At 46.8% G+C, this 13,719-nt stretch overlaps 1 protein-coding gene across 9 annotated transcripts in view; it reads left to right on the top strand.

Annotated features, from left to right (window-relative positions):
* PDZD2 (PDZ domain containing 2) overlaps positions 1-13,719 on the top strand; it is a 471,153-nt gene that overhangs the window by 58,472 nt on the left and 398,962 nt on the right. The gene's annotated exons all lie outside the window — the stretch shown is intronic.

The raw sequence follows: 13,719 nt of genomic DNA, 5'->3' as shown, positions 1-13,719 counted from the left end.
GCCTGGCCATCGTGCTGAAACCCCATCTTTTAAAAATAAAAAAAAATAAAAGAATGGCTTCACTATGAGCAGAGCAACTGTTGATTCTTCAAAGTCCACCTTGAATGCTGTGTCCTCAGAGAAACATTTTCTGGCCAAGTTGGTCCTCCCATTCCTGAGTGCCCCCCCGCTCAGGGCTGCTGATGAGACCTAGATTTTGGGGGTGCCCAAAACCTCATCCATCAAAGTCAATGACATTTTGATGCCACATTTCAAAAAGTAAAAATTATGCCAGAAAATCTACATTGAACTGAATATTTACATTTGAAATCAAGACAGAATCTGACCTCACACTTGTACAACTCAGTCTCAACTTGCCTCATTGTAATCCCAACCCTGTTCTCAAATCCAGTTTTTATTGAAAATATTGAAGTTTCGTTCATCATGCATTTTCATATTAACTTGGATCTTGTCAAAAGCTGCATTAAAATATGACTTGTCCTAAAGACTGAATTTTGGTGGTTGTTTTTTGAGACAAAGTCTCAACTCTTGTTGCCAGGCTGGAGGGCAGTGGTGATCTCGGCTCATTGCAACCTTCACCTCCCAGGTTCAAGCGATTCTCCTGCCTCAGCCTCCCGAGTAGCTGTGATTACAGGCACACACCACCACGCCCAGCTAATTTTTGTATTTTTAATAGAGACGGGGTTTCACCATGTTGGCCAGGATGGTCTCGATCTCTTGACCTTGTGATCTGCTCACCTCTGCCTCCCAAAGTGCTGTGATTACAGGCGTGAGCCACCGCGCCTGGCCAAGACTGAGTCTTCTGATGCTCCTGAAATTTTGTGCCAAGGCCCTTCCATCTCCCTTCTTGGTGCACACCACCGTAGAGGCTGGTTTCTTTGCAAGGCATCCTTCCACTGCATCATGAACCCTCAGGCAGGGGCAGCCTCTTTCTTCGGGTGTTAAAAAGATCTGATTGGGTCTCTTTGGTCAACCTTTGCTTTCACCTGCCTCCTATCTTGAGAACAGAATATAGCACTTCCATGGTTCCTACCCAGTTTAACCTCTGAAGCCTTTTGGGGAAGAGTGTCTGTTTTTCTGAAGACATCGTGAGGCAGACAGAGGTGTAAAATGTCTTCATAATTCTGCCTTAGGCATCTTTTGATTTTCTTCCCCAAAGTTCTCCTCTCTTGTCAGCTGTCTTACCTTTTTTTTTTATCCTTCTCTATTTCCTTTTTTTTTTTTTTTTTTTGAGATGGAGTTGCTCCGTTGCCCAGGCTGAAGTGCAGTGTCGTGATCTCGGCTCATTGCAATCTCTGCCTCCAGAGTTCAAGTGATTCTCCTGCCTCAGCCTCCTGAGTAGCTGGGATTACAGGTGCCCACCACCAAAACTGGTTAATTTTTGTATTTTTAGTAGAGACAGGGTTTCTCCATGTTGGTCATTCTAGTCTAGAACTCCTGACCCTGTGATCCGCCTGCCTCAGCCTCCCAAAGTGCTGGAATTACAGGCATGAGCCACTGCTCTCAGCTTCCCTTCTCTATTTCCATAACCTCTTTAAGAATACCAGCATGGTGGCTCACACCTATAATCCCAGCACTTTGGGAGGCCAAGGTGGGCGGATCACCTGAGGTCAGGAGTTTGAGACCAGCCTGGCTAACATGGTGAAACCCTGTCTCTACTAAAAATACAAAAATTAGCCAGGCGTGGTGGCGCTCACCTGTAATCCCAGCTACCTGGGAGGGTGAGGCAGGAGAATCGCTTGAACCTGGGAGGCAGAGATTGCAGTGAGCGGAGGTCATACCACTGCATTCCAGCCTGGGCAACAGTATAAGGCTCTGTCTCCAAAAAAAAGAAAAAAGAAAAAAGGAAAAGTAAAAGAAAATATGAAAGAACATAAAGAAGATTTAAAAATCCCCTGGGATCTTGCCCCTGGAGAGAACCACTCACTGTGGACATCTTCATGTTCTCTGCTAGACTTTCTTCCGTGTCTCTTTGCAGGAAATGGTGATCTCCAAAGTGAAGAGAAGCCCACTGCCCAATCTGTTCCTCTGGCTCTGAACCAGCAGGGGAGGAGCACAGGACATTGGCACAAAGCCCCTCCAGCTGCTCCGTGGCTACCAGGAGGCCTCTGAGATTACCATGCTCAGTAATACCACCTCCCTCCAAGCCAAGAAGGAGACCTTTGGGTCTGGCTGGGGTGCCCTGGCAGTAGCTAAGCACCTCCAGGCTACAGGTGAGATAGCAAGTCTCTGCCTCCTTCCTTATTTCTTAGACTGAATCTCACCCAGCAGGAGCTGCCTGAGTGCACTGTGAATACAAATTTTATTAGCCTCTGCCTCTGTTGTGGAAATATTGAAAAAAAGAAGGCTGGGTGGAACCAGCACTGAGCGTCAGCAAAGTGCTGAATGTTTTACATACCTCATTCCATTCACTCCTCATGACAATATCGTGATGTGTGTTATTATTATCCTTATATTGTAAATGAGGCCACCAATGCCCAGGAATTAAGTAGGAAGTACCTGCAGATTTGGGCTGCAGCCGGAGGTCATCTGCGTTTGGAGCCACCCTGGTTTGTGATCCTGTCCCTTTTCCCTGCTGTCGTTTGTGGAGGGCTGGAATGGCAGGCAGAGTCTTTGGTTGGAGTATTTTCTATTCCCTCAGCAGTGGAGAAGATCTGACCCTGATATTGAAGCTGCTTTGGGGTTTGGTATTATGTGTGGACAAGGCTGCTGGTTTTCATTCATTCATTCAACAGTTATTTGTAATATGCACCAAGTCCTGAGCTGCCATTAGGGATAGGAAGATGAGTATTTGTGAAGACCTGTCTTCACTGTTATATTCTGGTAGGGGAGAAGGACATGAACCTCACCCCTCCCGTTCATGGTGGTAAGTGCAACAGTGCAGAGTCCCGGGGCAGGAAAGAAGAAAAGCATCTAAATCAGAACAATCTCAAGAAGGGATGGACGAGGGGTGGGTTAAGGAATGGCTTCCCAAAGGAAGGAATTTTTGAACTGAACGTTGAAGGCAGAGAGGCCTGAAGCAGCACGGAGTGTCCAGGAAAGCGCCTGTGGTTCATTATGGCTCAAGTCAAGCTAGGGAATTAGGGGCAAAGACACGGTCTGGGGTGCTCAGAAGTGCCAGATTAGAACGGAGTTGAGGGCAGGCATGGTGGCTCATGCCTGTAATCCCAGCACTTTGGGAGGCCGAGGCAGGCAGATTGCTTGAGCCCAGGAGTTTGAGATCAGCCTGGGCACCATGGCAAAACCCCATTTCTAGCTTGCTTGCCTATTTATTTATTATGAGACAGAGTCTTGTTCTGTCACCCAGGCTGGAGTGTAGTGACATGATGGCTCACTGCAATCTCTGCCTCCCGGGTTGAAGTGATTCTCATGCCTCAGCCTCCCAAGTACCTGAACTTACAGGCATACACCACCATGCCAGGCTGTTTTTTTTTTGTTTTTTTTTGTTTTTTTTTCGTATTTTAGTAGAGATGGGGTTTCACTATGTTGGCCAGGCTGGTCTCAAACTCCTGGGATTATAGACATGAGCCACCACACCTGGCCCTCTACTTTATTTAAAAAGAAATAAAGGAGGTTGAGAGATTTAACTAAGGAGTCTAAATGCCATCCTGAAAGCTTGGGGAACCCTTGAAGGATCATGAGGATCAGCTCTGTGTGTTCCGGACAGCACACTTGGCTTCAGAGTGGAGGCTGGCCTGGAGTGGGACAGATGGAAACAGGAGTCTGTTGCAGGGGACAGGTGATTTGGCCCAAATGAGAGCCAGGCAGAGGCTGTGGGGATGGACTGGAGGACATGAGGTGTGAGAGAGATTGGGAGGAAGACACCATACGATGAGAAAGTGAGTTAGGCCTAGCGGGAGTAAAAGAGGAAGAAAGCCAAGGTAATTGCTGACTTTGGGACCAGGAGTGCATGGTGGGGCCTTCCCGGAGGCAGGAGGGAGGAGAGACAGAGGTGGAGGCTGAGGAGGCAGTGGGGGGAGGAAGGGCTGGCCAGCAGTTGGTGGAGGATGAGCTTGGGATGCCTGAGTTAAACAGATGGTTTCAGTGGTAGGTGGGAGCTTGAGGTCTTTGCTTTCATCCTCTCTCCCTTTGTTCCCTTCCCCGTCCCTGCTTCCTTTCTCCTCCACCCACATCCTGCTGTCAGCCCTTTTAGTTAGGTGGCCTCTGTCTCATCCTGTGTGTAGTTTGTTCAGGCCAGGGTGGCTGCATTCCCTGTCAGGCCCTGCAAAGATTCCCAGCATCCTGGGAAAGAAAGTCTCCTAGCCTTTCCTTTTTACAAATAGAGAAACTGAGGCATGAAAAAATTTTAAGCCGATTGATACTAGTTTCCTAGTGAGGGAAGGGTGAAGCTATTACCTGGCCGAGGAGGAAAAGGGAAGAAGAATGGGACATTTTAAGGTGACCAGCTCATCCTAGTTTGTCAGGACTGCCATGGCATTAGCATAGGAGGGTCCCACATCCCAGGAAACCTCTCAGACCTGGGTGGACCAGGAGACTTGGTGACTTTAGATTGGGAGGGCAAAGGGAGGGCGTTCTTCTGAATGTCAGGAGCTAGGTGTCACCGCGCCTGGGCTCCCATCTCTCAGGGGGCTGTCTTCTTCCCAGGCCTTTAGTGGGCAGCTGAAGCATAGGCAGCCTGTGCTCTGGCTGTGCTGGAGCAGGGACAGGTGTGCTTCCAGTGCTGGAGCCACCTGCCATTTGACACCTGAGTCTCTAGTCCCCAGGGCTGGATTGTTGTAGAGACCCAACACTGAGCACACTGTGGCTCCTCCGTGAATATTTGTCCCATGGCTAAAACCTGAATTTTACACAAAAAGGGGGCAGGCCTGGATAATTTTTTTTTTTTTTTTGAGACAGAGTCTCACTCTGTTACCCAAGCTGGGGTGCGGAAGTGCGATCTCGGCTCACTGCAACCTCCACTTCCCAGGTTCAAGTGATCCTGTGGTCCTCCCACCTCAGCCCCCTAAGTAGCTGGGATTATAGGCATGTGCCACCATGCCCAGCTAATTTTTTTTGTATGTTTTGTAGAGACGTGCCATGTTGCCTAGACTGGTCTCAAACTCCCAAACTCAATTGATCCACCTACCTCAGCCTATCAAAGTGCTGGGATTATAGGCGTGAGCCAGCGCGCCCAGCGCACCCAGCTGAGACGTCCTTTTTCCTAACCTATTCAATGGGAGCCCTTTAGCTATACTCACAGGTGTCTTTTTGCTCACAATGCCTTCTGCATCCTCAGACATGAAAGCCTTCTTCCTCTTATTTAGAAAACCCACTGCCTGTTCTAATCCACTGCCTCTAATCTCCCAAAGCCCCCAACTCTGCATGGGGCCACCAGTCCCCAGGCAGCTTTGATGCCACACATTTGCATCTGGGAACGCAACTCTGGTTCTCTCTCACATTCAGAAACCATGGGGATAATGAGCAGATGTTTTTCTAATAACGAGAAGATGGTGCAGGCGCCGACACGTGAGAATAGTTTCCAGTCCCTAAGTTAATTAGCAAGCTGGGGAGCCCAGATAAATAGAGCTTTCTGTTTCTTCTCCTAGAGTCTAAAATGTCTGATCTGGAGGTTCCCTCCCTACTTTCCCCTCCACCCCAAACATCAGGATTTGAAGGGAAATGTTTAAATGCCTGATAACCTGAGTGCATGGAACTGACTTCTAAGCAGCCACATGGCCTGGGTTCCCACAGAAACTGACACTTGTAAATACACCGTTCTCAGTGATTTGCTGGCTGTCTCTCCATCCCCAACACCCCACCTTGGCTCATTTTTTCTTCATATTTACTTTCCGATGGGCTTTAGGGCAGCATTCTTGGGAGTAGAGAGGGGATGAGAGTTATGGAGCTTTACATGCCAAGCCCTTTGTTAATGGCATTTTTTTTCCTTTGTCTCATCTTGTCTTTAAGCCATCCCGTGAGGGAAGCATCATTGTTTTCCGTTGCTGGACAGATGGCAAAACTAAGTCTTAAACAAGCTAAGCTACTATAGCTGCTAAGTGGGGAAAGAGATTTAAAGCTGGGTTTGACAAAGCAAGGCTCAAGTTCCCCACCTTAGGCCTTGGATATAAGAGTTCAACCAGTCCATTTCTCACCACGCCTTTTTTTTTTAAATGGAGTCTTGCGCTGTCTCCGGGCTGGGGTGCAGTGGCGTGATCTTGGCTCACTGCAACCTCCGCCTCCCGGGTTCAAGCGATTCTCCTGCCTCAGCCTCCTGAGTAGCTGGGAGTCCAGGTGCACACCACCATGCCCAGCTAATTTTTGTATTTTTAGTAGATACGGGGTTTCACCATATTGGCCAGGATGATCTCAATCTCTTGACCTTGTGATCCGCCTGCCTCGGCCTTCCAAAGTGCTAGGATTACAGGAGTGAGCCACCGCGCCCGACATCTCTCCTTAATTTAGAGGTGCCCATAGAATTCCCAAGGACATGCATTGATGATGGCGGATCTAAGGGCAGAAATTGGCTTTCCAGGCATCGAGTTCCACTTTGCCCACTTTGCTGTTCCTTCTCCCTACCTTTAAAAAGTCTAGCCTACTGACTTTCTCTCTTTTCTTTGGGAAATGGTTAAGAATGAGAACAGTTAGTGTTTTCAAGCAGATTGAACAGTCTCTAGAAGTCAGAGAGAAAGCCCAAGAGATTATCTCAAAATTTCTTCCAGCCAGAACCAGGGTTTCTTTGTAAAGTATAGAATACTCAGCATTTGAGGCTCCGTCGAATGAGTGTGTTCTCTGGTTGACGCTGTGTTTACTGACTCTCAGTGGCTGTTGCTAATAGTACTTTGAAACAAGAGACATGTGTTTTTAATAGAATTGCAAGTTTTATGCCTTGTTAAAAATACTGCCATGGCTGCTGGCTGGAGGAATCAGGCAGCTATGAATTCCATTCTCCGTCTGCCGGGGCAGGGGAGAGGGCTTGGCTGAGGATGGCCTCTGCCCTCACATTTGCTTTCTTTCCTCTGTTTGCTCTTGGGAATAACCACTGGTCACCAGCTGGTCTTCTCAGCTCCATTCATACATGGAAGAGCACTGGGCTTCATGCTGTCTAAATGGGAAGAACAAAGCACTTGTTTTTATTTTCAGAGAAGCTTTTGCCTTAATTGTGAAGAGCAGCCACTGGATTTTGTGGAAAGCCTGAATTACAGAGTGCTTTAGGGAATCAACCCAATGCCCCTCAATGATAGACTGAATAAAGAAAATGTGACACATATACACCATGGAATACTATGCAGCCATAAAAAAGAATGAGTTCATGTCCTTTGCAGGAACATGAATGAAGGTGGAATCCATCATTCTCGGCAAACTGACACAGGAACAGAAAAACAAACAACGTATTTTCTCATTCATAAGTAGGAGCTGAACAGTGAGAACACATGGACACAGAGAGGGGAATATCACACACTGGGGCCTGTCAGAGGTCAGGGGAAGGGGATGGATAGCATTAGGACAAATACCTAATGCATATAGGGCTTAAAACCTAGATGACTTGATTAAAACCTAGATGATGGATTGATTAAAACCTAAATGACAGGTCGATGGGTGCAGCAAACTACCATGGCACATGTATACCTATGTAACAAACGCGCATATTCTACACATGTATCCCAGAACTTAAAGTATAATAGGATGGACGGAAGGAAGGAAGGAAGGAGGAAGGGATGGAGGATGGGGGAGGGGAGGGGAGGGGAGGGGCAGGTGGGCTGGCTGGCCAGGATGGTCTCGATCTCCTGACCTCGTGATCCACCCTCCTTGGCCTCCCAAAGTGCTGGAATGACAGGCATGAGCCATCGTTCCCAGCCTACAATACTGTTCATTTCTAAGAAGTTTCTTCTAAATCTTTTTTTCCTATATGTATGGATACATGTAAATAGAATGTCTATAAAATTGGAGTCATGGTCTACATTTCACATACTGCCTTTCCCACAACAAAACAGCACACAGTGTGTACCTTCTCATTGCAGTAAGGACCCTTCAAAACGTGTTTCTTTGAAAACCTAAGTGCATTCATCCACTGGACGTGCCACAGTTAACTAGTGCTCTTTTCCTCAGATATGTTGACTACATATTTTTCCTATTATAGAACATACTGTAATATTCTTGCCCTTTGCTCTTAATTACATGAAATGTTTCTGTTGTTTGAAATATCATTGCCTTTTTCCTCATGCTAAACGATGAATGTGTTCTAGCAATGTAGATCAAATTACCGTTTAAATACAGAGCTCCCCTCACCTAAATTAGGAAAACTGGTATTATTTGGCAAACAGGGCCAGATTTTAAAAATAAAATATAGAGTGAGAATGAGAGAATGCACATTACTTCAGCTCTTACAGAAACCTGGATTGTATTGTACAAATACTAATATTGGCTGGGCGTGGTGGCTCACGCCTGTAATCCTAACACTTTGGGAGGCCAAGATGGGTGGGTCTTTTGAGGCCGGAAGTTTGAGACCATCCTGGCCAACATGGTGAAACCCTGTCTCTACTAAAAATACAAAAATTAGCTGGGTGTGGTGGTACACACCTATGGTCCCAGCTACTCTGGAGGCTGAGGCAGGAGAGTCACTGGAACCTGGGAAGCAGAGGTCGCAGTGATCTGAGGTCATGCCACTACACTTCAGCCTGGCTGACAGGGTAAGACTCCATCTCAAAAAATACACACACACACACACACACACATGTGCACAGCAAGACTCCATCTCAAAAAATACATATATATATATATACACACACACACACACAGAGCAAGACTCCATCTCAAAAAATATACACATACAGAGCAAGATTATGTATACACACACACACACACACACACACACACACACACACACACAGAGTACTGGCTCTGTTCCCTCCAGAAGTTTACCATCTACTCTTAAGGAAGGCTGATACACACATGGGATAGAATTAGAGAATAATTTACGAAAGACTATAACAGGATATCAACACGGTGGATGAATTTGTACTAAGAGAACACAGAAAAAGAGAAAATATTTGCATTTTCTGGTGCCAGTAAAGACTCCTAGATAGAGAAGGAATTTGAGGTTGGTCTTAAATATCTAGGATTTAAAAAGAAAGAAAACTACCTTGCACTGAGCCCTGACAATGTGCTCGGTATTTTATACATATCATGTAATTTATTTCTTACAGTAACTCCACCTAATTGTTGTTGAAGGCAACTAGACCCTTTCAAAAAATATACAGTACCATAAGGTATAGATTTGTATAATGTAATAAGATTGGAAATCCCGTCAAATATAAAATGACTGAAATAGACACAGAACAATGAATATTTTAGAAATGGAAGAAATCAGGGCAAAGGGAAGGTATGAGCAGGAAGATTAGGATAGGAAGAATGTAAACTCTATGAGGGGGTCGGGTGAGTCCCAGCACTTTGGGAGCCGAGGCAGGCAGATCACCCGAGGCAAGGCGTTCAAGACCAGCCTGGACAACATGGCAAAACCTCATCTCTACTAAAAAATACAAAAATTAGCTGGGCGTGGTGATGGACGCCTGTAATTCCACCTACTCAGGAGGCTGAGGCAGGGAGAATTGCTTTAACCTAGGATGCAAAGATTGCAGTGAGCCGAGATCGCACCACTGTATTTCAGCCTGGGCGACAAGAGCAGGACTCCATGTCAAAACAACAATAACAAAACTCTATGAGGGAAGGATTATTTGCTGGTTGTATTCACTGATGGCTCCCACACAACGAGATTAATGGCTGAACGTAGTAGGTGTTTAATAAATATTTGTTGAATCAATGAATGAGGTGGCTAAGATGTTTGCCGTATGGTCCTGTGTACATTGCTAGTGGCCAGATGTAGTTTTGACTCTCAGCTTGTCTGTAGACAAAGCACATGTAGTAATAGGTTCAGCAAAGGCCTCAATTTACAAGTAAGGAACAGGTTTAGCAGGCACTGGAGAGAGGATTTGGCCAGGTCACATCTGGGAGAGATCGGGATATATTGCAAGGGGCAGGGCTGGTGTGGGCAGCAGGCTGGGGCGCAGGGGAAGCAGGGAAACACGGTTTGGCAAGTAGGCATGTGGTGAGTGGGGAGGAGCCTCTTGACTGAGGCCAGGAGCACGGTGAGCAGCTACAAGCGAGAGCCTGGGCAGAATTATTTAATAGCAAAAGCAGGCCAGGCACAGTGGCTCACGCATGTAATCCTAGCACTTCGGGAGGCTGAGGTGGGCTGATCACTTGAGGTCAGGAGTTTGAAACCAGTCTGGCCAACATGGTGAAACCCTGTCTTTACTAAAAATACAAAAATTACCTGGGCATGGCGGTGTGTGCCTGTAGTCCCAGGTACTTGGGAAGCTGAGGCAGGAGAATCGCTAGGACCCCAGAGGCGGAGGTTGCAGTGAGCCGAGCTCGCGCCACTGCACTCCAGCCTGGCAACAGAGCAAGACTCTGTCTCAAAAAAAAAAAAAAAAGGAAAAAAGAAAAAGCAATCCCATCATTTCCTCCTAAGGACCTCTGTTTTGAATTGAATTATGCCCAGCCCTCTACAATTCACGTGTTGGAGCCTTAATTTTAACCCTCCGTGTGACTGTGTTTGGAGGTAGGGCTCTGAAGGAAGTAACTGAAGTTAGATGAGGTCTGAAGGGTAGGTCTCTCGTCCAGTCACACTGGTGTCCTTATAAGAAGAGGTAGAGAACGGGAGTGTGCTCTTTCTGCTTGTGCACAGAAGAAAGGCACAGCAGGAAGTGACAAGCCAGGAGGAGCGGCCTCACCAGAAGCCAGCCCTGACAGCAGCTTTGTTTCAGACTTTTAGCCTTCAGGACTGTGGAGGAAGGAAATTTCTGCCACAAGTGACCTAGTCTGTGGTATTTCATTATGGCTAATATGAGTAATACAGTCTGTATAGAAAGATAGAGCGGCACCCACGTGGAGACTACAGCAAAAGTGAACTTCCTTTTTATTTTTAATTTGGGGTCTCATCACTTTGCTGCCCAGGCTGCAGTGCAGTGATGCAATCATACGGCATTGTAGCCTCAACTCCTGTCAAGTGATCCTCCTGTCTCAGCCTCCTGAGTAGCTGGGACTACAGGCATACACCATCATGCCCCGCTAATTTTTTTTAACGGAGCCTTACTCTGTCACCAGGCTAGAGTGCAGTGATACGATCTCGGCTCACTGCAACCTCCGCCTCCCAGGTTCAAGCACTTCTCCTGCCTCAGCCTCCCGAGTAGCTGGGATTACAGACACCTACCACCACGCCTGGCTAATTTTTGTATTTTTAGTAGAGATAGGGTTTCACCATGTTGGCCAGGCTGGTCTTGAACTCCTGACCTTGTGATCCACTCTCCTCAGCCTCCCAAAGTGCTGGGATTACAGGCATGAGCCCCTGCACTCAGCTTGTATTATTTTTAGAGACAAGAGTTTCCCTTTGTTGCCCAGGCTGGTCTGGAACTCCTGGCCTCAAATGATCTTTCTGCCTCAACATCCCAAAATGCTGGGATTACAGGTGTGAGCCATCATGCCCGGCCAAGTCTTAATTTTAGAAGAGACTTGAAACATTACCAATTCTGAGATGCTCTCTTTCATGTCCCCAAATATGTGAGAGCTGTTTCACTCCTACAGTGGAGTAACAGTGGCTCCCAGGCCTCATTCTCAAGAGATATGTAACAATACCAGGCCAGGGGAGGCAGGAAGGGTACGCCCATGGAGTGGAACTGATCAAGGCCAATCTCTTCAATTTTGGTCTGGCGTTTTTCACTGTATCTGTTACAGCCTATTTATCTAAATCCCTGGCCCCTTGTGGCCCTTCTCTGCCCCCTTCTGAGCACATATATGACTTACCCACAATTATAAATTAAAATTGCACATCATGGGAATAGATGGTATGGGGGACAGCAGTGGTCACTGCATACCCCTCATTTACAGCATCTGGTCCCAACCATAAATGGCCCATGAGAAACCAGTGTCCTAGAGAAGGGGCCACGTGGCAGGAGCCTGGCCATTTGTTTTTCTTTGGCTGTCTTCTGAACTTAGATTATGCTTATTCTTTCTCAACTCACTTCTATAGCCCCAAAGCTCGCTTGCTCTTTCTCTCTCTCTCTTTCTCTTTCTCTCTTTCTTTCTTTTCTTTTCTTTCTTGTCTTGCTCTGTCACCCAGGCTGGAGTGCAGTGGCACGATCTCGGCTCACTATAAACTCCACCTTCTGGATTCAAGGGATTCTCCTGCTATAGCCCCAAAGCTCGCTTGCTCTTTCTCTCTCTCTCTTTCTCTTTCTCTCTCTCTCTCTTTCTCTTTCTCTCTCTCTCTCTTTCTCTTTCTCTCTCTCTCTCCTCTTCTCTTCTCTTCTCTTTTCTTTTTTCTTTTCTTTCTGGTCTTGCTCTGTCACCCAGGCTGGAGTGCAGTGGCACGATCTCGGCTCACTATAAACTCCACCTTCTGGATTCAAGGGATTCTCCTGCCTCAGCCTCCTAAGTAGCTGGGATTACAGGTATGTGCCACCACACCCAGCTAATTTTTATATTTTTAGTAGAGACAGGGTTTCACCATGTTGGCCAGGCTGGTCTTGAACTCCTGACCTCGTGATCCATCCACCTCGGCCTCCCAATGTGCTGGGATTACAGGTGTGAGCCACCAAGCCTAGCCTTCTTTCTTTTTTCACTTTGCATCCACTGAAGATCCTCCAAAGGTCTCAAAGTTATTTCAAGGAGAAATTGATGCTTCTGTTTTGTCCTAAGAGGAAATGCTGTTTCTGAAAATCAAGATTTCTTTGTAAAGTTGGGTCGCCAAGTACATCATGTGCTCTGACCAATTCAGGGAAGTAAAATTTGCCCAGTCTACAACATGAGTGGAGCCCCTAGAAATGTGCAGCCTGGTGGGTCTGAGGCTAGACTTCCACGTGGTATTGGGCCAAAGTCAATTTCTGGTCACTTTCAGCTCAGGACTAATTGTGGGCTTCTTTGATAACCCATTAAGGGAAGCCCAGTATTTTGTCTTTTCTTTGCAACTTCGTTCTTGATGGCCTGGGTAGTTTTCAGCAATTATTATTATTATTTTTTAGAGATGGGGTTTCACCATGTTGGCCAGCATTGTGTCGATCTCCTGACCTCATGAACCACCCTCCTCAGCCTCCTAAAGTGCTGGGATTACAGGCGTGAGCCACAGTGCCCGGCCTCAGCAATTATTTTTAAATGGTTATGATAATAATGCCAGTTGCTGTGGCTTAGGCACTTTGGGAGGCTGAGGTGGGAGGATTGGTTGAGCTCAGGAGTTCAAGACCAGCCTGGACAACAAAGTGAGACCCCCATCTCTATAGAAAAGCAAAAAGTCAGTGGGGTATGGTGGTACATGCCTGTGATCTCAGCTACATGGAAGCTGAGGCAGGAGGATAGTTTGTGCCCAGGAGGTCAAGGCTGCAGTGAGTCTCATGGCACTACATTCCAGCCTGGGTAATAGACTAAGACCCTATCTCAGAAAAAAAAAAGAAAAGAAAAAGAACAGGAGAGAAGGTGAGAGCCAGGGTTTGTCCTGGGTCGGTTTTCTCTTCAGCACACCTTGAATGATAGGGAAATGTGGGTTTAGAAAAAGCACCTCCCCCCACAACTCTAGGATTACAGTCTTTGCCTTCACCAAGCTTCCTTCAGTATCTTTTCCAAGGCCGTAAAGAAAGTCACACTGACTGGGCGCTGTGGCTCTCACGCCTATAATCCCAGCATTTTGGGAGGCTGAGATGGGTGGATCACTTGAGGCCAGGAGTTTGAGAC

The sequence above is a fragment of the Callithrix jacchus genome, chromosome 2 (assembly GCF_049354715.1).
Source record: "Callithrix jacchus isolate 240 chromosome 2, calJac240_pri, whole genome shotgun sequence".
NCBI classification, from domain to species: Eukaryota; Metazoa; Chordata; class Mammalia; order Primates; family Cebidae; genus Callithrix; species Callithrix jacchus.
The sequence above is the reverse complement of the archived record's forward strand: the minus strand, read 5'-3'. Positions and strand labels throughout refer to the sequence as shown.